The 24,777-nt window shown below is 37.4% G+C and overlaps 1 protein-coding gene and 1 long non-coding RNA gene across 2 annotated transcripts in view; both read left to right on the forward strand.

Annotated features, from left to right (window-relative positions):
- CPED1 (cadherin like and PC-esterase domain containing 1) overlaps positions 1–24,777 on the forward strand; it is a 275,507-nt gene that overhangs the window by 154,258 nt on the left and 96,472 nt on the right.
- Positions 1,665–2,940, forward strand: LOC118497161. Its single transcript, XR_004899702.1, has 2 exons — positions 1,665–2,258; positions 2,478–2,940. It is a non-coding gene; the product is annotated as an uncharacterized LOC118497161 (long non-coding RNA).

Consider the following 24,777-nt stretch of genomic DNA (forward strand, 5'->3'; position numbering starts at 1 on the left):
TGCCTACCTCAATATACCAGAGGAATGTGATTTAATTCTTCAACAATAGTGTCTGTTGTAGAGAAATACTCAATTTCATTGCAAAAGTAAGAATTTGTTCTTGCTCTTGAGAGAGAGTAAGAGTCTATTTCCTCTGTGGAAACTATTTTATCAGAAAAAAGTTTGAATCTTAACAAAGTGTCTCCAGACATTTTTTAAACCTAGTGGTTGGTTAAAAGCCACGGACTGACTCCCAAGCCCATAACTGCTGTCAAGGAAGCCTGAGGTGTGGCTCCCACTCTGCTCTAGCTGGCATTATTGGTTGTGTGTCCTCGTAAAAGGCACTTAAGCTCCCTCAAGTCTGTTCTCCTGTCTTTAAGAACAAAGCTATTAATAGTACCTATCTTGTAAAATTGTACTGAAGATTCAATTAGATCATAAATGCAAAGTTTTAGCATAAGTTTAGTATGGCAGTAAGTGCTCAGTCAATACTGAATTAGCATCATCATCATTATCATCATCATCATCTAAACCCTTTTTTGTTTAGATCACCCCTAGGGTTTATGTACAAGTGTATAGAGAAGGAAAAGAAGGGAGGAGAAAGAGTAGGAGCCAACAATATTGAGGATGCTGGAGTTTAAAGGCATCTGGGCGGGGGACCTGGTTGGGAGTCAGGAAGGAGGCTGAGTGGCCCAGGCTTTCCCACAGTTGCATTTTTGACATTCATGGGTCCTGAGCACTTCCACCTTTGTGGGCTCTGTCTGTGACAGGAATACTTAAAATTTTTATATGAAGATGAATATGTTAATATTATATAGAGTGATAATATTGGATGTAAACTATACTTGGAAAATAAAACTTAAAAATAAATAAATAAATGGCATCTATAATTTAAAAACAAAACTTGTTTTTATATTCCATAAAGGAGAAACATTAGAAGTGACTTTAATTATTGAAACACACCGAATTTTAGGAATAAAATAAAATGTATTTTTGTTGAGATGTGGCTGGGTGTCTGAGTTGGTTGGAGCATCATCCCAAAACCAAGAGGTTGTGGGTTTGACCCCCAGTCAGGGTGTGTACAGGAGGCAACCGATCCATGTTTCTCTCTCACACTGATGTTTCTTTCCCTCTAAAATCAAGAGACATATCCTCGGGAGAGGATTTAAAATTTAAAAAAAAAATTTGTTGAATGTTAAAAAATATTATGTATAGAGGCTATTTTCTCTGAAAAGTTTACTTTTTTCTTCTAGTTTTAAGGAAATTCACACATTTTCCTGGGCCCCTAAAATATTGTGTGCCCCAGGTGCTGTTCCCACTGTGCTTATGGAGATGCTGTCTCCAACTTGTACCCTGAGGGATCTCTAGCACAGGCAGTGTTTCATCATCAGTGCCCATTCTTTCAAGTCTTGTGAAGTGCCATTGCTAAACACTTAGCCTTTTGCAAGTGTTTCAAGTTCTATGTGCAGGGTCTGAGCAATTCTTTTTTTATTTAATTTTATTTTAATCATTGTTCAAGTATAGTTTTCTCCCTTTTACTCCCATTCCAGCCCACCCACCCAACCCTCCCCACTTCCCTCCCATTACCACCCTCCCCCTAGTTTTTGTCCATGTAGCCTTTAAATTTGTTCCTATAAACCCTTCCCATTCTCCCCTGAAATTCCCTCTTCTCTCCATTTCTTTACCAGCTTCTTCAAAAGCCCATGTGGCAGTGAGGACAGTGAAATTTTGTTTCTGTGAAGTTTGCATGCCCAGACATTCTGAACACAGAGGCCTCTTTAGTGGCCAGTAAGGCTTTACATGCTTTGAAGGCTAGACAATTTTTGTTTAGCACAATTTTCTTAAAAAGCAAGTGAAGGTGAGTGGGGTGTGTTCTTTAATTCATGATCTATTGTGGCACTTATATAAATTATCTTTCTGAGTTGCTGAAAAAGAGTTATGTTAAACACTCACCTCGTGAGTTTATGTAACTTATGGTCAGATAAATTACCATTTAAATAAAATCTTTTGAGCAGCACATCTGTTCTCTGTGTTTCTCCCAAGTCACATCTGCTTCCTTTACATAAAGAAACAAACTTTTACTACCGTTAGTGCAGTAATGCCAATACAATGTGCAGGAGAATTGAATCATTTTGGCTTCCACCGGCATCCAGGGAAGTTCTGAGTATGCCCCCTTCTGCCCCATACACTTATGTTGATTTGAAGTTTATATTTGGCATTCTAAGAATCAGTCTCCTGATTTCTGTGCTGCATAGGGAAATAGAAAGGAACTGTGAGAGGTTTTTTTTTTTAAAGATTTTATTTATTTATTTTTAGAGAGGGAAGGGTGGGAGGGAGAGAGAGATAGACAGAGAGAGAGAGAAACATCAATGTGCGGTTGCTGGGGGTTATGGCCTGCAACCCAGGAATGTACCCTGGCTGGGAATCGAACCTGGGACACTTTGGTTCCCAGCCCACGCTCAATCCACTGAGCTATGCCAGCCAGCCAGGGCTGAGAGGTTTTTAAATAAAATATTCCAGTTAGAGTAACCCGATTTCAACTGTGACATTTGGAACATTGAAAGAGGTTGCGAGTAAAGGAGAAACAAATAAAGGGAGATGCTCTTGATAACTCCAGTGATTCTTTGTAGGATTTAATTGCTCCAAAGGGTCCTTAGAACTTTTATCTCTCTTTTGCCATTTTTGTCCTCATTTCTCAAGTCCAAACTACCTGTGGCAACAGTCCATGGCCAGAGAGCAAGAATGGTGATGAGAAAAGGGAGAGATATTGGACACTAGGGTTAACATTTGTATAAGTCCTTCTACTACTACCAAGCTGAGTCTAAAACATGACATTTTTTAAAAGACATTTGTGGCTTCATCCAACAACAGAGTTTGGCTCCATATAAGACAATTTAAAGCAAATGGTTACTCTGGGCCAGTGATTCTTAACACTTTAGAGGAATCAAGGTATCCTTTTTTTAAAATGATTTTATTTATTTATTTTTATAGAGGAGGAGGGAGGGAGAAAGAGAGGGAGAAAAACATAAGTGTGTGCTTGCTTCTTATGTGCCCCCTACTGGGGACCTGGCCTGCAACACAGGCATGTGCCCTGACTGGGAATCAAATCAGCGACCTTTGGTTTACAGGCTGACACTCAGTCCACAGAACCACACCAGCCAGGGCACAAGGTATCCTTTTGATGAGTATCTGATAAAAGTTTTTATCCCTTGTCTCAAGAAATAATGTATAATCATACCCAATGCTGTATACAATTTCAGAAATATGAAAAGCCCCAAGTAAGAAACTCTTATCCTGGTATCTGAAAATATGAAGTAGAATATAGCTACAGCAACAAACATAGTAAGGTCAGTTTCATTTCTGGCATAAATATACATGATTATAAATTAATTTATGGAGCACTTACTTTGAGCAACCTACTAAATGTTTACATATATTATTTCATTCATAACTTTAATGATAACAAAATTAATGTCTATATAACAGTATTACATTTTGGAACTATGTGTCCTCTTTCAGTGATTTCTATTAGCACAAAGAATCAGCAATTATTATAGTTCTTAAAACAAAATGCCACTAAATTTGATATTGCCTTAGAAATAAACACCTGTGAGGAGCAAGTACGTACCCATGACTTTTTTCTCAAAGGCTCAGAAAGTGGTTATGAGTTGTAGGTAATGGTGGTTCTGAAAACACAGGGAAATTAGGTAATATGTCATTTGGACTATTTCTGTTGTCCTCGTTAGTCCCAGCCATTGATGTGCTTTCTTTTAGCAGGCTGTAACAAATTGTTTTTTGTTCAGAAAAGGTTGGCTTAATGTCTTAATTAGGTAATGCTGAGAAAATTCCACATGCATTTGACCAACTGGACCATTTCCTTCAAAGGCACATGTTGCAGGAACCAGAGTGAGGGGTGGGGTATTCCTTGCAGATGGTTTCACCGAATGTAGAGCTACAAGCTGGTTTGACATATGTTCCCTGAAGGCAGAATTAGGACACTTTACTGCCTCACATATTTAACTTCTTTTGAAAAGGCTGCTAATTTGTCTTTTTTACTCATATCCTTTTTTTAGGCAAGACTAATGAGTTTAAAACATTGAGTATGACCTCACTTTTCAAAGCAGTCCAGGCCTCCCCTGCCCAGTGGCCCTCATCTCTTTGGGACTCATTCTTCAGCAATGTGGTGCAGACTTTCAGTGACTTTTCTGGGATTTCCCCTTTTCTACTCTCCTGCCCCTGGCCCCACTGCCCCACATGCCTGAGGATGATCTTTCCAGACCTAATGATTTGGAAAGTAAATATTGCATGTGGGTTGCTTGACCTGATAGATTATTTTAAAATTAAGCTGATGTAGTTGAGACCCGGATTTCAAAGGTTCAAGAAATAGTAGCAAGGGAAGACTTTTCTTTAAGTGAAATAACCACTCTTACATACTTTGATCAAAACATTATTTGTGCTATCTGGATTTAAGTCGTAGTTCACTACTTCCTGTTGGAGACCTGGGACAGGTTTCTCATCTCTCAGATGGGAATATAATAACATTAACCTTACAGGGTTGTTTTAAGTAAAAACTAAGCTAATATTTTGAAGATCTTATAATAGTGACTGTCATAGAAAGAGCTCAATAAACATGTTTGCAAAATATAAATAGATAAATAAAATATGTCTTAAGGCTGGTATAAGAGGAAAGTTTAAAACAGGATTTTTTTTTCCTACTAAGGTCTAGTAAACTGAACTGGAGATTTTTAAACTGCTTATATTTTAGTTTAGATATAGTAAGATAAAAATATAAAAAGTTTTGCAGAGCAAACCACCTCTGCTAACAAATTATACTGTAAATTATATAGTTATTGTGATAAAACACAAATTCCAAAATTGACTGTACAATTTGCCCTGAAATGTGTTTTAATTTTGATAGTTGTGTAATTTTGTATGCCATTTTATTAGCAATCCCAACTGTGAGGCTGAGCACTCAAATTATTTAACAAAAAGAAGTTGTTTTTCCCCCAAACACAGGAACATCCCTCACAGATATTATTTGTTGGATTCCACTGAAGGTAAGGAGATCAGTGTTCCCTCTGCCACTTGTAGAAATGAGCAGTGAAGGATAGTGACAGCAGGCACTATTTGTGTGTCTGCAGGCACACAGTATAGCCACAGTGTAATTTAGTGTTTAGTATGTGTAGTCTCTAAGGAAACCATCATTTTGAAAGCCATTCCTTCAAAACACAATACATTTATCCTTACCTGATAATAAACTAAATAAAAAATGGGTCTCATCATATATATTTACATAATTTTGATGCAAACTAGTAAACTTTCTTTACTTTTTAAAAAAGATTTCATTTATTTATTTCTAGACAGAGGGGAAGGGAGAGAGAGAGAGGGAGAGAAACATCAGTGTGTGGTTGTCTCTCAAACACCCACTACTGGGGACCTGGCCCACAACCCAGGCATGTGCTGTGACTGGAATCGAACCAGTGACTCTTTGGTCCACAGGCCAGTGCTCAATCCACTGAGCCACAGAAGCCACAGCCTTTCTTTACTTTTTTAAAATCAGAATTCGTTCCAAATGACTTTTGGGTAGTTCCCAAATGCCAATGACGTCTTCATAGATTAGGGATTTTTCACTTTTGAGAATACTTAAAGCTTATAGTATGCAATGTTTTCTCAGCACTTACTGGGTGCCAGGTCCTATTCTAATTCACAGGTGGAGAAGCAGAGGCACCGAGAACTTGTTCAAGGTCACCTAGCTTATACTAACAGAGCCCATTTTTGAACCTGGGGAGCCTGGTTCTACAGCTCTGCTATTTACAAGCTATGTTTTCCAAAAGACTATGGCTCCAAAAGTTAATTTGTAGGTTATTGTTTGAAATTTGTCATCAATTTTTTTTCTATAGTAGGAAGTTTTCAAGTGAGGTCAGGTTACAGGAACCTTCAGAAATTCTCTGTGTCAATTGTATCCCAATAGAACGAGAAAAAATCATCTTAACACATACTTTGCTAATATAGTGGGACAGCCCTGAGGAAGGGGGCCAGTATGCCAGGGAGCTCAGTGACAACCGTGTGTGGGGGATGGGATCCAGCAGCCAAAGCTGTTAATGGGGAAGATGTCAGTGGAGACGGGTGTGAATGGCCGGGCATGTCTCCAGCTGCAGATTGACCAGTAGCTCTGTGGGCAGCGGTTATATTCTTTTTAGCCCATGTGTAAATCATTGTCATACTACACTTCAGAGTTGGGGGGATCTTGAAAGTCCAACCCTTCACCCTGCATATGAGTAAACCTCAAAACTTGTCAAGCTCCATCCTTAATAATATACCAAATTTTATTGTTGGTTAAGTGGCAGAGTGAGGACGAGAGCCTGTGAGCTGGTTATCAAACCTCCTGGAAGTTTGCAGCCGTGCTTTACACAGAAGGGCTATTGGAATCCAGACTTAGACATGTTTCCCGGGTTCCTTGAGCCAGCTCTATGTCCTTAAGAAAGTCTCTAGTGAAAACAGCTATTTCTAAGTTTGTAAAATAAATGATGGATTGCAAATTTACTGACTATTTTTGTTGACTAAAAAGAGTTCCCTTTATTTCATACCCTTATTTGTAAAGATTTTGTGGCATGCACTTGATATAAAGTACAAAAACTATAATTTTTTGATGAAAGGAAGGCATGCCTCATATTTAGAACTAATTATCAATCATTATTTAAATAAATCCTTGAGTGATGTCTCCAAGGATGAGACTACTTTAGTAATCTACAAATATTCAATAGCTGATCAACAAATATATTTGTCTGCATCAACCCTGGCACAGAATGAAAAAATAATGATTTGTGTAAAGCCCTCAAAATAGCATGCACTGCCTGGGACTGTCTGGCATCTCCTTTCCCAGACTAAGTCCATCTGTGATCACAGTAACCCCTCGCCTGGCCTGCAGCCCTCCCTGCCAACTGGCCACATGCAGCTGATGAACAGCCTCTTACCTCCTTTCATAACCAGGGCACAAATATTAGATGAATTTCCTTTGAACCCTGCTTCCTCTGGGCTGTTGACATGGTCTGCCTCCTCAGAGGAAACACTGCAGGTTCTGGGAGCCACACACAATCCTTTATTAATTGTTATTTCTTTTTCTGGCTAAACAACTATGGAAAGAATTTTTCCATATCTCCAAGGCATTTCACACATTATACCATGATTGGAAACAATGTCCCATTTGTTAAATATTTAATTCGAATCTGTCACTGTAATTTGTGGACTATTAACTGTCTAGCTTTTGAAAGGATTACTAGGTTTCTCTGCATAACATCAACATTAATAATAATAATAAGATATCACATTAACTTTCTATTTAAAAAACTTTCAATCCTCACTCAAGGGTACGTTTATTGATTTTAAAGAGAGGAAAGGAGAAGAAACATTGATGTGAGAGAGAAATATTGATTGGTTGCCTCCCATATGCACCCCAACTAGGGATTGAACCTGCAGCCTAGGTATGCCCCCAAGCCAGGAATCAAACCCAAAGCCTTTTGGTGTTCAGGATAATGCTCCAACTGACTGAGCAGCTGGGGCAGGGCAGTAATTTTCTATTTGATGCTTCTACTGAGAACCTATTTCCTTAGACACCTTCATGAGTAACTGACCAGACAATAGCCAATTCTTATTTATATAACTCAACTTAATAAAATAATATGTGTTGCATGTCAGAAGGAAGCATTCTGGGATATTATATTCCTTTTAACACCATTATCCAGTTAGAACACTTTTACCCATAACGATAATAATTTGCAGCTGTCCCATACTCTAAAAGTAAAGCACCAGGCCCTCCAAATATATTTTGTTACTAAAACATGTGTAAACAATTACGAATATCTAAACCACACTGGCATTGGTTTGCAGACTCTCTCCAAAACTGTAGGGAAAAATGCCTCTAATAAGTATGTTGATAGATATACATCCGACTTCAAAAGTTGCTTTTTCAGACTCACAGGATAAAGATTTCACTTTTTATTGGGTTTAGTAAAAATGGTATAAATTTAAAATTTCACACTCAAAAAAGAATAAAAACATTTATGCAGGTCACCTTTTTAATATGTAAAACTCAGATTTTTCAAAACTTCCCTGAGTACCCATGGGTGGAGAGTGATGGTCACCTTTTAATAAACTTCTGGTTTTGGTAGATTAAAGAGGGCTCCTGACTTAATCAGAAGTTTGTGTTTGTTAGTTTTGCTTTTTCAAAAAAACCCAAACCGAAGTACATAGTAGATTGATTAGGCCAAGAAACAATTGGAGGTATTACACATATTTAAATCTTAAGATGTTTAGTTTAAATGATTTTTTAAAATGAATCTATCTCTTATTTCTTACCAGAAGAAGTACTCACAACCTCAATCAAATTCCATTTTAAGTAGAGTGGATTCTCCTGCCCGTTAACACAATGGACGGTGTTCAGGACGGTGTCATCACTGTGGGTCTCTCTCTTCTAACACTGTACTAAGTTTCTTCCTGGGGCTTGCTCTCTGTCTCTCTGCTACCTCCCTGCCTCTCTCTCTCTCTCTCTCTCTCTCTCTGCCTCTCTCTTTCTCTTACTTGCACAAACACATGTGTGCATGGATACGCACACACAGGCACACATATTTGTATGGATGCACACATGTGCACACACAGAGTAAGTTTTTCCAGGCCAAATTCTAGGTCTTTGGTCATCCCACTTAGCATGATGCCTAGAAAATTCTTAATTAAGATTTGTAAAATTAAATTATATTTCCAAGCTAAATACAAAATATAACATATGTTCAATTTTTTTAAAGCTATGCTGTAGTGCATATGAATATATCATTCAAAAATCTTAAAATGTATCATTACATTTGTAACAGAATACTGTTGGCATCATGCCTGACCCCGGAGGTTAACCAGATAACACCAAGGTTCTAAATTCTTCATGCCTTAGTAAAAAGAAGGCACCCTTAGCCTCAGACTTTTACATAGTCGACAGCAAATGACAGGAGGGGCCAAGAGAGAGGAAGTCACCTTCGAGGAATGTGTTGCTCCTGAAGCAAGGCTACCTTCCTCCTTCCACTCCCAGCCGGGAAAGGGAGAGGAGTCCATGATGACTTCAAGAAGGAGAGAAATATGCTTCTTTACCTTGTTGGATGCCTGCTTAGTTACAGGACTTGACGAATGGCCTTGTACAGCTAGGAAGAGAAGGAGCTTTGTGAGATAAGGCAGCTGGTGAGGTTAGCCAGACACTGAAGGGACAAGGACACACATGTATATCTGTACCTAAGGTTGTATGACAGGACCCGTATGTCCCTCTGTCCTGGCTACAGCCTCCAGAGTTAGAGTTGAAGCTGTGGAAGATAGAAGAAACTAAGTTCTCTCATCAGGGACCCAGCATGGGCCAAAAACATACCTGAGCCTTTATATCAGGATCAGCTAGAAAAGCTAGCTGAGCCTCTAATTGCTCCAGGCATTGGCTTCATCATCAGGGTTTATCTGAGGCTACTTCCATCCACATCGAAGTGTAGACAGTAATCTAGGCAAAGAGTGACTGATGGCCATTGAGAAGGAGACTTCGGTTCCCCTCTCCTTCCTCCTGACTCAAGTCAGGAAGACCTAGCTTGAGGAAACTCTGAGAGAACAGATCCTGTCCACCATCTCCAAGCTTCTGGTGTTAGTTTTCTATTTCTGTGTAATAAATTATCACAAATTTAGGAGCTTAAAACGACATCCATTTACTAGCTCACAATTTGGTAGCTCAGAAATCCAGGGACATTCTGGCTGTGTTCTCTATTCAGGGACTGAAAGCTGAAATCAAGGTATTGCTCGGGTTGAATTCTTGGCTGGAGGCTCTGGGGAAGAATGGGCTTCCAGGTTCATGCAGGTTATTGTAGAATTCAGTTCCTTGCAACTGTGGGACTGAAGGCACCATTCCTTGCCAGCTGTCAGCCGAGAGCCACTCCCAGTCCCCAGAGGCTGCCTGCATTCCTTGCCGTGTGGTTCTTCCCTCCACCTTCTCGGCCAGCAGTGGAGAACCATTCATACTTGGAACCCCTCTCAGGATTTGTTTCTGCCCTCACTGTCTCTGACCTCTGGATCCAGATTTAACCTAACTTAAGGTCAACTAATTTGAGACTGATTACATTGGAAAAACCCCTTCACAGCAACACTAGGCCAGTGTTCACTCAAGTCACTGGAGGCATGTGTGTATGCCCCAGGGGCCACCTTAGAATTAAACCAGCATAAGCTGTAGGAGCTGCAAACCCAACCTTCCCTGGGGATCTTTGCATCCAACACGAAATTAAAGTTTTAGTGAATAGGGCTAAGTCTTTATAAAGAAAATGAGACATTTATAAGTGGCAATGACTCAAGTGTAATGATACAGGGCTTTCATATCATTAAGGAAACCAAGTCCATTAAGAAAGGAGGTAGGCTGGTCAGTGAAGCACAGTAGTTATAGTGGTTGAAAAGAAAAAGATTATTTTTTATTTATATCTTAGAAGTTGAATCTCCTCATTCACAACTATCATTCACAATCAGAAGGAGCTTGTGCAGTAAAGCGGTCTGTCCTTACAAGCGTCTGTTACCACATTCTGTTCACATTGCTTTTCATCGCTTTAACACTCATGACAACCATATGTGATGGGCACTCTCATTACAGCAAACAGGGTCAGACCAGGAACTCAAATTCAAGTCTGTCTGGTTTCCAAGCTCATGATATTAATTGCTATTTAATTAGCTGCTCTTAAGATTCTAAGGTATTTTTACTCCAGGTGACAGGTGAGCAAACCTGCAGTGCTTTGGATATTTTCATGGTCAAATCACGTTCTTCTCCAAATAAATTCCTATAATCCTGATATACAGATTGGCTTTTCAGACTAGCATTTTGTTTACATTTCTTTATTTGCTTTATACTTAGGTAGAATCATTTAAAAGACCTGGGACAGACCCCACTGATCATAAAGCATTGCAAGTACAAATCCTTTCAGAGGTGGGTATTGTACCTGACAAAATGAGGCCCAGTGTGAGGCAAGCGGCAGTGCTAGGGACTGTGACAAAGGGACAGCATATGCCTTGTTAAAAGTGAAGAGCAACTGTTCCGTTCAAGGGGGTTATTGCCATTCTGGAATGGCAATAATCAGTATGTCAGATTTACTGATTTTTTCAAAAAAAATGAAATACTTGGATTTTGATGGAAGACCTCCCAAGTTTTATATGTTGGTAATAATTTTTAAAAAGGAACTTTCTGCAAGCCAAACAAATAAATAAAAATTCTATGATCAGATTCAACTCAAAGGCCATTACTTTGTGTCTTCTGATGTAACCCAATTTATTCATATTATGAATGATAAAATCAATCAGTGTGTGTGGGAGAGGAAAGCTGGGATTTGAGGAGAAGAGATATAATGGTTAGAACAATTTGTATGGCTAATGTGAAAAACCCAACTTGAACTGGATTTTAAAATAAAGGGGTTTTCGCTGTGGCTGGTGTGGCTCAGTGGATTGAATGCAGGCCTGCAAACCAAAGGGTCACCAATTCGATTCCCAGTCAGAGCACATGCCTGGGTTGCAGGCCAGGTCCCCAGTAGTGGGTGCTTGATAGGCAACCACACATTGATGTCTCTCTCTCTCTCTCTCTGCCCTCCCTTTCCCTCTCTAAAAATAAATAAATAAAATCTTAAAAAAGTAAAATAAAGTGGTTTTCTAGCAGTTGTAAATGGAAAATCAAGATTTTTTTTCTGGCTTGAGGTGATATTTGAGTCAGTGCTTAAATGATACCACCTGTTTCCTCTCTGTCTCATTGCTGTGCATTCTAGTTATTGCTTCTTCTTCAGACTCCACCTAGGAACCTTTGGGCAGCTGTGGGTCCTCTCACATGTCTCCCAAATCCATTATCCGTTAAGGTTTTTAGGTGCAGGAAATAGAAATTGAGTCTGGCAAACCTACGTGGAAAAAAGAACATATCCAAAACATCAGTGACTTGCAGAATTGAGCTATTGAGGGAAACTAAAGAAGCAGAACATAGACAGGAAGAACATCATAGCAGAACATAGACAGCAGAACATCAAAGGAAGTACAAGAAACCACAGACAATGTGACAGCATGAGAACCATCTGGTCTGGATGCCACTCTTGGCACCATCATTCCTACTGTTCCTGGGCACATTCCCTTTTCCAGATCCCACCTGCTCCAGATTCTACAGGCTGCTGCCTCTGCTGCAACTACTAAACATCAAAGCCACAAATGAATTTTAAACCACCCCTTCTTATTTGTTTTTTTTTAAGATTTCATTTAGTTATTTTTTAGAGAGGAGAAGGGAGGGAAAAACAGGGAGAGAAACATCAATGTGTGATTTCCTCTTGCACACCCACTACTAGGGACCTGGCCCACAACCCAGGGATGTGCCCAGTGGGAATCCAACTGGTGACCCTTTGGTTGACAGACCAACACTCAATCCACTGAGTAACACCAGCCAGGGCTTATTTGTTGTTGTTGTTCTGTATCCAAAGTTTTGGTGTAGGACATCCCATTGACCAAGTTTAGGCCACATGTCCTTGTTCAATATACGAGACAGATGGAGCAGGAGTACCTGGCTTTTATAGTAGAGGATCCCTCTTAAATAAGAGGAGATAGCATAATGGGAAGTGAAAAATGACAAATATTCCTAATTCTGGCATTTAATTGAGCCTTACTATAATAGGACACAGCTACCAACTCAATATAAGTGCATTCTTATACCTATAACTCTCCAAAAGTAGGAGAAAATAGGCCCCTTCAAGAGACAATAAGTTTCTCTCTAAAGTATCCAAAGCATTGACTAGTTGACTACTTGGTGTCAATAATAAAGAAATAATTTAGGCATCACAGGTTTGGGTAGACCAAATGACTTTATAAAACCTCATTAACCTATACATTTTAAGTCAGTGAACATTTAGAAGTATATACTAGTCTCCCTTCACTGCTAGGTGGTGTTCTCTTTCTTTTACTGTTTAAGTGTTTGAAAATGCCAAGCAGCAAAAGCTCAGAACATCACAACTCTGATTTAAGGGCCTAATAAGACCCTGTGATCCCTCCCTTTCTGAGATGCCACCGGGCCTGTCCCACTGCAGGCTACTTGGCCCAAGGTTTAAAAGGACTTTGTGCCAAAGCAGATTTGGGTGATTAGATCCAAAGTTTGCCGTCTAGTTCCTCTCCAGTCTAGTACACTTCTTTAGTTCACTTGCATCTGGATCTCAGTTTCTTTACATGTTACCGATTGCTTGTGAGTCTTATAGTGGCTTATAATACCTTCCGTTGGAGACAGTAGGACCATTTTTACTAAGGTTTGCTGCCCTTCACCTTCCTTTCATTCCTCTCTTGTCCTGCTTTCCCTTATGCTAGTGATTCTCAAACATGAGCATGTGTCAAAATATCCCAGATGGTTGGTTGGAGCACAGGTTGCAGGCCCCAGCCTGAATTTATGACTTAGTGGGACTGGGTGAGGCCAAGAATTTGCATGTCTGACATGTTTCCTAGTGATGCTGATCCTGGGTGTCTGGTCCAAGAACCGAGCTCTGAAAACCATTGCCTTTTACTCCTGGGAACATATGCCCTTTCTTTGCCAGGTAAAAAGCACCTGCTTTCAAGATAATTGCAGCCCAGATGCATTGTCTTCTCAATAGTATTTTTGTTTTCTGTTTATTTATATGATAGGAAGCACTGTTTCTTTATCTCTCACAAACCCTGTTTTTGTTTGTGCAAAGAATAATCTCTAGGTATGGTCACCAGGGAGATAGTTTTTTTTCAGAGAAAAACAACAACCCCTTTTATGGTACTTTCTGTAAGTTGACTTTCAGTCCTTTATTGACCATTGAATTTTTTATGACACAAATGTATTTTTCCATTTTCTAAAACATTCCCTAACCTTTCCTCTAAGTGATTCTGAACAATGTTTTTCTACATTTTTTTTTCTCAAAGTCTCCAAAATTGCCAAAGGCACTTTTCTTTTCCTTATGCAGCATATTATATTGAATTTAGCAGTTAAAATGACTATTTTGGTACCATAAGTTATTATGTTTTTTAGTTTTATTTGCCTTTGTTAAACATAATTCAAATCTGTGAGAACAAATCAGGCAAAAGATGCCAAATAGAGTAGTATACATTGTAAAGAAACTTCCTTTAATCAGTATGTGCTTTTTCCTGTTGTTTTGTGCCTGTTTCTTTGTTTGACTTCTTTTTGTCAAACTTTAAAAATTTGAAACTTCTAAATGAATCAGTAATAAGAGTAAAGGCTGTGCTCATTAATGGACCAGACTCGAGATTCATGTTTGGTGACATATTGTTATATGAATGTATTAAAATCATCTTTACACTACTTCTGCTAGTGTTCAGTCACAAAAGGCGATGATACATTTAGTGATCATTTGACCAATCCATATGTCATTAAAAAGTCCTTTTCTTAGAAATCAATCCTGTCCACACTATAATTTCCTTCTCTTTCATTCTGTCCCCAATCTCCAGAGACCTCACACAGAGTTCACAATACATCCACTTCCTACTTCAGTCCTCTGTATGATTAACCTACTACTCAATCTAGAGTTTCTAAATTATTCTTTCTTTCTTTCTTTTATAATTCAGAAAAAGGCTCAAAATATTTTCAGGTTGGAACTTATAAAAATAAAATATTTCTTTTGATTTTGGCTTTAATGTAAATCATTTGCAGTCATTTGTTTGTTAAATTTCTACGTGGTCTCTTCAGCATTATACCAAAATATGATTTCATGTAATTGTGGCTTTTATAAACTCCATGCTATTGAGTCATCCAGGGTTCTAGAAACTTTAGAATGTATGTGGCTATTTTGACAAATCAACATCCTTCTTATTAAATCAGTTCAGTATATCTGATTTTTTAAACTTTAGATACTAATTTAGTGAACACAGTTTACTTACCAGCTCTGCCAGTAGGGCCTCTTCGAGTGAATGTTTTTTTTTTTAAACCACCAGTTCATTTCTCCAGATGACCACATTTTTTAAAATGTTATTCAATTATATACAAGGTTGGGTGTGGCCTGAGAACACCTGGATTTCTGTGCTGCTCTGTCACTGCCTCAGGGTCACAGAGATGCCACTTCCCAGGAAAGTATGATGATCTGTGAAATGGAGATATATTTGCTGCAACCTATTTTACTGCATTGTCATTAAGAGTAAAATGAAAGTAGGTATAAAGGCTGCTTATAAGTTACAGAGTATTATAGAGATGAGACATACTGTGTTATATTCACTCATATATTAAGCATATTGATTAATTTAAGTGATTTCAGTTCATTCTTTTTTGGGGTTTTGGATGCACTTACATTCTAACATCATACTCCAACAGAGGAAAAGCTGCTGTTTTCTTTGGTAATAAACTAAAGCATGTAACCAAATTGAATGAGTCTGTACTGTAAAAACAACTCATGGTGATATTCCCTCTCCAGCTCCAAAGGATGTTTGTCTTTGAATTTTGAGGTGAAATTATTTTGGTTCTTTTTATCTTTAGAGTAATTCCATGTTTCCTCTTCCTTTTAAAGTTAAGAATCATATAGTAATAAAAATATACAATACACTATGGCATATTCCTAGATGCTACAAGAAATAAATGTAGAAGAAAGTTCTTTAGTATAAAGATTCCTGTGTGTTAACAGATTGTGAAAATCAGGAACAACTGTTTTGCTGCGGATCGTGCTGTACAAGTAGAGGGCAGATCATTCCACAGAGATGAAAAGAGTGCGTCTGGTGTTTGAGCCGTGGCCACATGTGACTTTCATGTCCTTTAGGGACATGACACATTTTGTGGAAGAAGAAAGTTAATGCAGCTGCCTTCACTAATCAGTCAATATGACCCAGCCCCTCAGGGAGGAAGGCAAAGGCAGCTACACTCAGACCTACCAACCTTGCTGATTAACAGCAAATATGCTGGTAAAGTCACCCTCTAAGTCTGTCTAGCCCATCAGGCCTAGAAATGTAATTTAGATGATTATCTCAGTGCCCATTAAACCTGTGACCTATTGCAGTCTGTTTGAAGTAGGCCTGCTTATACTCACTAATAGGAAAAAAAGAAGGATTAACTCAGAGGTCATGAAATCAGAGTGCAGCCAAGATGATGGTAAAAGAGTGCATGAAACCTTCCTGGCCCTGTAGGAAAAGGAAAGAACCCTAAGAATAAGGGGCCATCAACAGAATTTATTTCATTATGGAAAAAGGAGTTGTCTGGCATGCAACCAAGATTAAATCTTTCACCCTCCACTAGTTTCAACCTGTTTAGTTTATAAACATCATACTGTAGCAAGGTGAGGAATCATGTTTAATATCATGGGATTGTCAAAAGGAGTTACAGCATAAAGTCTGATTGGGAAATGTAATAAAGATAATAGATGCCTTGTCTCAAGCCTGTAACAATTTGAAGCAGATGCCTGATTTTTGGGATCTGATATAAAAGCTCAATCATTTTGTGTGGATTTTAAGGTGTGAAAGAACCTACCAGAATCCATTAGTTTTAGTTCACCTCAAGAGTCCATTGCTTTTAAACTTGCAAGAGCTAAGCTCAGGTCCTGAGGTCCTTACCCTGACTCCATTTCTCCATGTATGCAGGATACTTCATTACTAGCGTACTTCTTAGACATCATGATAGCATGAGTATTGATTCCAGTCAGAGTTTTAATAAATCCAGAGAGTTGCTGTAAGAAAAGCTACTTATCAGCTTACCTCTTTATCCACTGAACACTTAAACTTTCACTTAATGAAAACCTGAAATCAATTTTTAAAATTTACAATTCTTAAAAGTTAGTGAGATGTTAATATTTCAAAAGTAGTCTTCCCCCAAACAACTCAAAATTCTGTATTCTCTTAAATGTTACATTTAATACATGATTTTCTTTGCCAAAACATATTCCTACATAGTTTTTTAGAAACAACCTCCTTGTAAAGCTAGACACTTCAGTATGGCAAATAATACAAATGTTTCAGTCATAAGAAAGGGGGAAGTCATCGCTTCTCAGCCTTTTGGCTAAGATCGAGTGTAGTAAGAAAGGGGGAAATCTATAAAATTTAAAAAAAGAAAGAAAAATAATATGCACAGTCATGAAAAATTCAGCACCAAAAAAAAAAAAAAAATGAAAGGGGGAAGTCAAGTTGAAGTTTAAAACATCAACTAGATCTTTTTATTTTCTAAATTCATAATGGGTAATAATGAAAATTAATATCAAATACAACAGAAATATATGTGTGCATACTTGCAAAATGTGCTGGTGATTACAAGTTTTTAAAAAACATGAAATGTAACTGATAAAAATTTCAGGATGCATTATGAATGAATATGTATGCAAGTTTCAATATTGAATTGATTCCAAGTCACCTAATCCATTAAAGTCAAATTTATAAGCTGCTTATAACTCTTACAGATATGGTCAATTAGCTTAAATCATATTCCTAAGAAAGTATGAAAATGGTTGTATAAAAAATTAAGGTCTATACAGAAGGTAATTTGATAAAACCAACTTTAGGGTAAAGCAACTTTATTGTGTTTTTAAAGTTGATCTTGCAAATGTGTCTGGAGAGGAAGAGTGGCCAAGGAAGCCATGGCTTTCACTGTGTGCGCAGGGTAATAGTGCTGAAACGTGACTTCTCTCGGGCATTGATTGATCTGATTCTGAGTTAATATCCAAGATTGATTCATTTTTTTTACAATATTAGAGGAATTCTGTTTGTTTTTTTTTTCCCCCAGAAGAGATGGTCCCACTAAACCAGATGATTTTTTCAACTTCTATGGGAGGAAATCACTTCCTCCTCTGATGCCCCCCACCCGTCTGTACCTCACACTCCCCTATTTTATGCTGACGACACCTTAGGGACACTCTTCTTCGCAGGCACATCTCCCTGATCATATATCTGCCTTATTTTGCCTTATTTTGCACAAAGCATGGTGGTGCACAGTACATGTCCAGCAAATGTTTTTGAATGAGTGTATGAGTGATGAAGAAATCCATAGAAGAAATATTCATAGTTTTCAGAGTGATTAACTTAAATCGTCAAAGTTGGTGAGATGCCCTGTACTCAGGAGCATAGACACATCATCAGAAAATCTACATCCTCAATGTTCCTGTGTGACATTAAGTAGGTGGGAGTACCTCTCTGAGCCCTGGTTTCATCATGGACGTGGGTGGGGTCACTAACCTCAAAAGGCCCTCTCACCCAGGCCCTGTTCAGCTAGGCAAAAGAGTTTTTTGTATTTCCCTATATAAATTTAGGGTCTTTTGGTTTATTACAAATTTATGTACTTACTAGCTCAACAAATATAACTGAGTGAATGTTACAATAATACATGTAAAATGCTTAAAATGGGGCCTAACAAATAATAAACACTCAATAAAAGTGAATACTTCTTATTGTTATTATTTTACAATGTACCAGATACAGTGCAGATTAAAAAAGGCACAATCCCTGTCCTCATTGGAGTTCAGAGTTAAACAGGAAAAACAAATGTTCAATAAATAATTATACAAATAAATTAATTACAATTGTCATAAGTACCATTATAGGGAAGTAGAAAGTATAATGAGAAATGAGTTTCCATCCTTCATTAAAATCCTGAAGATGAGATTCTTATGTCTTTCAATCTAATGTTGACAGATAATCGAGGAAAAGTTTTATCATTAAATGAGTCATAAAGTGTTGGTTAAAGGATTTCTAATACATTCAGTATATATTAATCTTCCTCAATATTTAAATTTAGAATAATTTCTATGCCAAAACATTAGAATTACTCAAATTTTCCTGGTTTCTTTAATGCATCTCTATATATTTCCTAGGAAACTGAGTTTGTTTTAATTGATAATAGGAATAATACTTTATTAAATAAAAATATAATACCTAAATTTAGAGAAATCCATAAACTTAGTTTCTGGTCACTCATGTGTCCATTGCCCAGTAAATTTTCCCAGATGAGAAATAACTGTATCTTTATTAGCATCATACCATATTCTAAACTCTGCTGTTACTCACATGATGATAGATTTCACTGGAAGAAAGAATTTTTAAAGTATACAATGTTGTTATATCCATCCACAGTATCTTCTGAACCTGTCCTCACACTAATGTTTTTCTACAACCTGTTCAGGTTATTAAACATAATATAACCTATTTAGGCTTTCTTTGTTAATCTCATTCAATACAATAAAATAATGTTATGAAATTATCTGAGAAATTTGAATTTTTTTTTCAAACTTTTCCTAGTATCCCATAAACCTATATTATATATTCCTACCATAATGGATAAATGGTATTTCTTACTGTTTTTAAATCTCTCAATGCCTAAGAATTGGGGTGTCTCTATTGATTCCTAAATTAAAACTCAGTCATTATAAAAATCAGTGAATAATTACTATTAAATTGAGTTCTAAAGGACAGTGATATATTTTCAACTATCATCCTGACCTTAGAATTTGGAATCAGAAATTCTAGGGTTGAATCTCTTTTTCTGTCCAAAACCTTTTTATTTATAACCTTCTCTGAAAAGGAGCACTTTGAGGTAAGTGGCTTATAGTGAAAACTATATAAAATAGAGTAACAAAGTAGAACTTGAAGGAGGGAAAGTTAAACAACTATCAAGGTCAATCAGCGAGTAACTCACAGACCACATCCCTCTGTAAGCCCCAGGCTGCTCCGTGTACTCAGGAAAGTGATTAGGTCTGCCACAGAAAGGATTGTACTGGAAGAGGAGAAACCAGTATCTTACATTAAATGTTGGGAGATATATATTTACAGATGTACAAATAACTAGTGACTTTTAAAAAATAAATCTAGTGCTTAGTTTGTAGTGGTAAACAAGCATTGAAAGCCAAGGATATACATTTTTTTATCTCACAGTTTTACCAATTCTGTCCAGACTGAAATACTCTTAATTTTGTTTGTTATTTTTTTTCTAAAGCTGGAACTATGCTGGAGAATTTTTTTCTTCCTTTAATATAGTTAACAAATCTATGAAAATTAAAAATTATAGAAAACTGCTTTCTCATATAAAGGTATGGTGATATTGGTGTTAATAAAATATGTTAACAAATATGATATATATCCTTTTAGAATTTTGATTTATGTGCCTGTCTGTTTAAAATATAAGGAATACCTATCATAAAAGGATAGAGGATAGATAGATAGTTAGATAACTTAGTGCAAATACCTGTATATTTTAAGGTTTTATATCATATTTCATTCTGCGCAAAGGCAGGTACTAAACTCAATAAAATCTATGATAATCTGGAGTAAATGCATGTTTTTGATTACTTCATGTATTGGCAGATCCGGCAGGCTCTGCTGATCAGGTTAAGAAGAATAATCTGGATTTAGTATGGAAGGATTTGCAAGTCTCTAGTGACTAATAGTTTGAAACTTTATACGAATGAGTCTGGGTCTGTATAAAACACATATACTGGGCTATGATCGTCATCTTCCTTGTATATGTACATATTTTGAATATCCAGCTAGAAATCAATGTCCCTGAGGCAAAGACCACTTTTGTTGGACACTGGATGGGACTTGATGTCCTCTCTTGCCATTTGGCTTAATGACAAGCAGTTCTTCAGAGGAGCTAGTAACTACTCACTCACAAAATAATAGTGTTTTACATGTTGAAACTCATTTAATCATCATAGCCCTGTAAAATCAGTATTATTATTAATGTCCTCATTTTACAGTTATAAAAACTAAGCCACAGAGCTGTTAAGCATCTCACAGAAATTACATGGGACAGTGGAGCTAGGATTTGAATGCAGGCAGTTTGGTTCCTGTCTCATAGTCTCTACTACTCTTCCACTTTTTTAGCTAAAAGCTATCAAAGTATATGGCAATACATTTTTTGTTTCTTGGATTCAAATTAAACACTTCAAGGCAGTCCTAAGATTGAGGATGAATGATCTTTAAAATAAAGGTCTAATTTTTAGAGTTAAAATAAATTTAGATTAATGACTATCATATTTTGGAAACTGTCAGCACAACATGGAGGTTCCCCCACCCAGTATAGGAAGACTGACAGAGGAAGGATGAAGCTGGCACTGGAGTGGGCCAGCGACGTGAGAGAACCGGGAGCAGTTCTTAACAACAGATTTGTGAGGAAGGCAGCTAAACCACGGGACATAGTTCATCTTATTTTTTTCATTACAATGGTGGCAGCAAGTGTACACGAAGCAGCAAGTTGACTTGGGGTGAGTGGCCTCTGACACTGAATGGCCTGGAATGAATGATACCTGACGTATTAAGACAGGCAGGTATGAAGCAATCAAGGAATTAGTCTAATGCTAGCAGGACCCTGTCCATGGAGATAGGACTAAAGTAATACCAGGAATTTTTCACTTCCTGGAAATAATGTGAATAATAACAACAACAACAAACAAAGCTTACCAAGTAGCATCGAAGCAGAGGGGAATTTCTATGACTATTTCATGGAGGTACAACATTCACAGAAGCCATCACTATCTCTTGCTCTTTCCTTTTGTCTTCCTTGGTTTTATGTTCGAGTTTTTAAAAACTGTTTTACAGAATACCAATTGCTTTTGTAATATCACATTTGGAATTCATTTATGAAAAGAATCACAGTTGGAATATTACATTTATTTTTGGTTTCCTCATTACTAAAAAATATAAACCAGTTGGATGGAGTTCAGAGAAAAGCAAGAAAAACCATTAAGAGAATGAAAGGATTGATTTATTAACTATGATTAAAGAACCCAAACATGTCTAAAAAGAAAAGAGAGGAGCATGACAACAGCATGCAAATATCTGAAAGGTGCAGCGACTCCTGGAGGCAGATAACTTTTTATCTGTGTAACTGCCTATATGTCTTGTCAAACAGATTTGATTTAGAAAGAAAAAAATTGCTACTTGGTACATATGTATAGACAGTAGAAAGAACCACTCTGATGTAACCTATTGTACACTTTCTCAATGTATATTCTCTCATTTTGAAAAATACCAGGGAAATCTTAAGTAAAATACAAGTTATTTATATGTCTATCATGGGAATTTTTGAAATATTTAGAAAGGAAACAAGCACAGGTGAGTCATGTAGTGGAGATAACAGACAACTGAATAGAAATTTGAAGGTGAAGGTTGAGACCAGGCTTGGAGATGTGGCTGTCAGTGGTGTAACCAAATGCAGGTCTAGCTGTCTGCCATTATGAAAGACAATACTCAAAGAGGCAGGTGCTGATGTAAAGGGAAGTTTATTTTCAGGTGCTGGCCACCTGGAAGATGAGAGATATTTCACAAGCTTACCTCCTGGGAAGACTGGGAGCTCATGTTACATAGTCCATCTCCCTGAGAAGATGGGAGACCCATGTCACAAAGCCCATCTCTCTGGGAAAATGGAAGACTCATGTCACAAAGCCCACCTCCACATCTGAGTGGACACAGAGGTTTTTATAAGGAAGGAAAGGGGAACAGAACAAAGAGATCAAGGAAAGGGGTTGAAAAGGCCTCTACATGCAGACTAGCATAGTCCATGCTGATAAGGCAAGTGATGGTCTGGTGTGCATCATCCTGGTTTGGTCATCCTGGATTCATGTCATCTTGACTTTATGTCACCCTAGCTCCATGGATGAAGGTCAGCAAATCTCCTGGAGCTGGGATGGCTGTAAGTCGAAGTCTATCTTTTGAAGTTCGTTCCTAAGGTTCTTATACAAACATGCTGTACATCTACAAACTACATATTAGCCAGAGCCAGCACTTACAGCACCAATGTCAAAAGAATGTTGGGGTGGGTTACAATTTCCCACCATTACAGTTTTCCACTGTTACAATGGCATGAATTTGACAATTGAGTCTGTGAAGCCATATGAGATCATCCAAGGCAGAGAATGAAGATGTCCAATAAAGAATAAAGAATCTTAGGAGATCCCTATATTTAGAGGATAGGAGAAAAGAAGGAACAAGCATGTGCAACAGAAACACCAGGTCCAAGATATAGGGGGAGAACCAAGATGTACCACACTTTGAAAATCAAGAGTGAAAGATGTTTCAAAAATGAGTAATCAGAGGAATCAAATGCTCTAGAAAAGTAGAGATGTATAAGAGTGTGTTAGTTAGGAGGATAGAGACCTTAGGAGAAACTATTTTCCCTCGAATGATGAGGGCATAAACTAGGTTTTAAGGGAGTATGAAAGGAGTGAATGAGGATACATTTTATATATATTATAAATTATATATAATATATATAGATAATATATATAAAACTTAACCCTTTATATCTTCATGTACATGTGCAATAAATTTCAAGGATGAGGAGGATTATTATCTGGAGATAATTTTATGCCCTACATCTTGCTGGAGTACTACCACAATAGCACAGAAAGGAGTGTTTCTGGTACCTTTTTCCAAATAGTTCCAGAAGACAGTTTTTTCCTGTGTCTATAGCTTAAGCCTTTAATATGAAACTCACTTTATTTGCTTCACATTCTTGTGTTTCTATTGTCTATATGAATTTAAGTGTGTTCAGATGCTTAGGATTTCAAAGGAGTAATAGTTCAGTGGTGATGGCTTTTAAACTCAACAGCAGTTTACAGCTGACTTTTTTTAGTGTATTGTATGTTTATTTATTTTTTTATTTTTATTTTTATTTTTTTACTGTTGTTCAAGTACAGGTTTCCTCATTCCCTCCCCCTCCACTCCCCATGCCCCAACCATCCATACCTCCCACCTTTAATCCTACCCTCCTTTGGTTTTTGTCCATGTGTCCTTTATAGATGTTCTTGAAAACCCTTTTTTTTCCCCCATTATCACCTCCTATCTCCCCTCTGGTTATTGTCAGTTTGTTCTTTATTTCAATGTTTCTGGTTATATTTTACTTGCTTGTTTGTTTGTTGATTAGATTCTACTTAAAGGTGAGATCATGTGGTATTTGTCCCTCACCGCCTGGCTTATTTCACTTAGCATAGCGCTCTCCAGTTCCATCCATGCTGTTGCAAAGGGTAGGAGCTCCTTCTTTTTTTATGCTGTGTATTTCATTATGTAAATGTACAATAGTTTTCAATCCATTCATTTACTGATGGGCACTTAAGTTGCTTCCAGCACTAGGCTATTGTAAATTGTGCTGCTATAAACATTGGGGTGCATAGGTTTTCTTAATTGGTGTTTCAGGGTTCTTAGGGTATAATCCCTATAGCTGGCTTTTTAACCAGTGTGCTTTAAAGTTCATTATTTAGCCCTGATCCAAGGTAGTGAAGGGAAAGTGCACTTTAATTCTTATAAGAAGTAAAATTAATTTCATTACTTTGATAAACTCATTTGTAGACATTTAGTGTTTTAAATTATTCAGTATTTTGGAACAAAAAAGAAGCTAACAATGATTATGCTGTGTTCTGTGATACACATTGGAATCAAAAACTTCGCACTTGGAGCATAGAACTGATTTGCGGTTGTTTTTTTTGTTCACAGTATGACTTTGTTCACACTATCACTTTGCTATCTTCTCATAAATGAGATTTCTTGGATTTCCAGAATCCTGACATCATGTCAGATGTGGCCCAGATGATGTCTAACTTCCTTTCTGACACATTTCTGACAGTAAGGGTTCCACTGCACTTGGACAAACTGCAAGAGTCGTGTGATGATTCTTAAACTGACTCATGTTCTCATATGAGTAGATTGTCACACTACAGGGAAGACAATGTTTGTCAGCTGGTGGACTTTTTTCTTTTGCTAACACATAAATCATTTCATGGATTTTTAGAAGTATCTTTCTTTGGGAAAATATCAGCATTGAAATGAAAATAGACTTGTAATGTGCCAGGAAATTTGATTTTCTTT

This window comes from Phyllostomus discolor, chromosome 10, assembly GCF_004126475.2.
Source record: "Phyllostomus discolor isolate MPI-MPIP mPhyDis1 chromosome 10, mPhyDis1.pri.v3, whole genome shotgun sequence".
In the NCBI taxonomy this organism is placed as follows: domain Eukaryota; kingdom Metazoa; phylum Chordata; class Mammalia; order Chiroptera; family Phyllostomidae; genus Phyllostomus; species Phyllostomus discolor.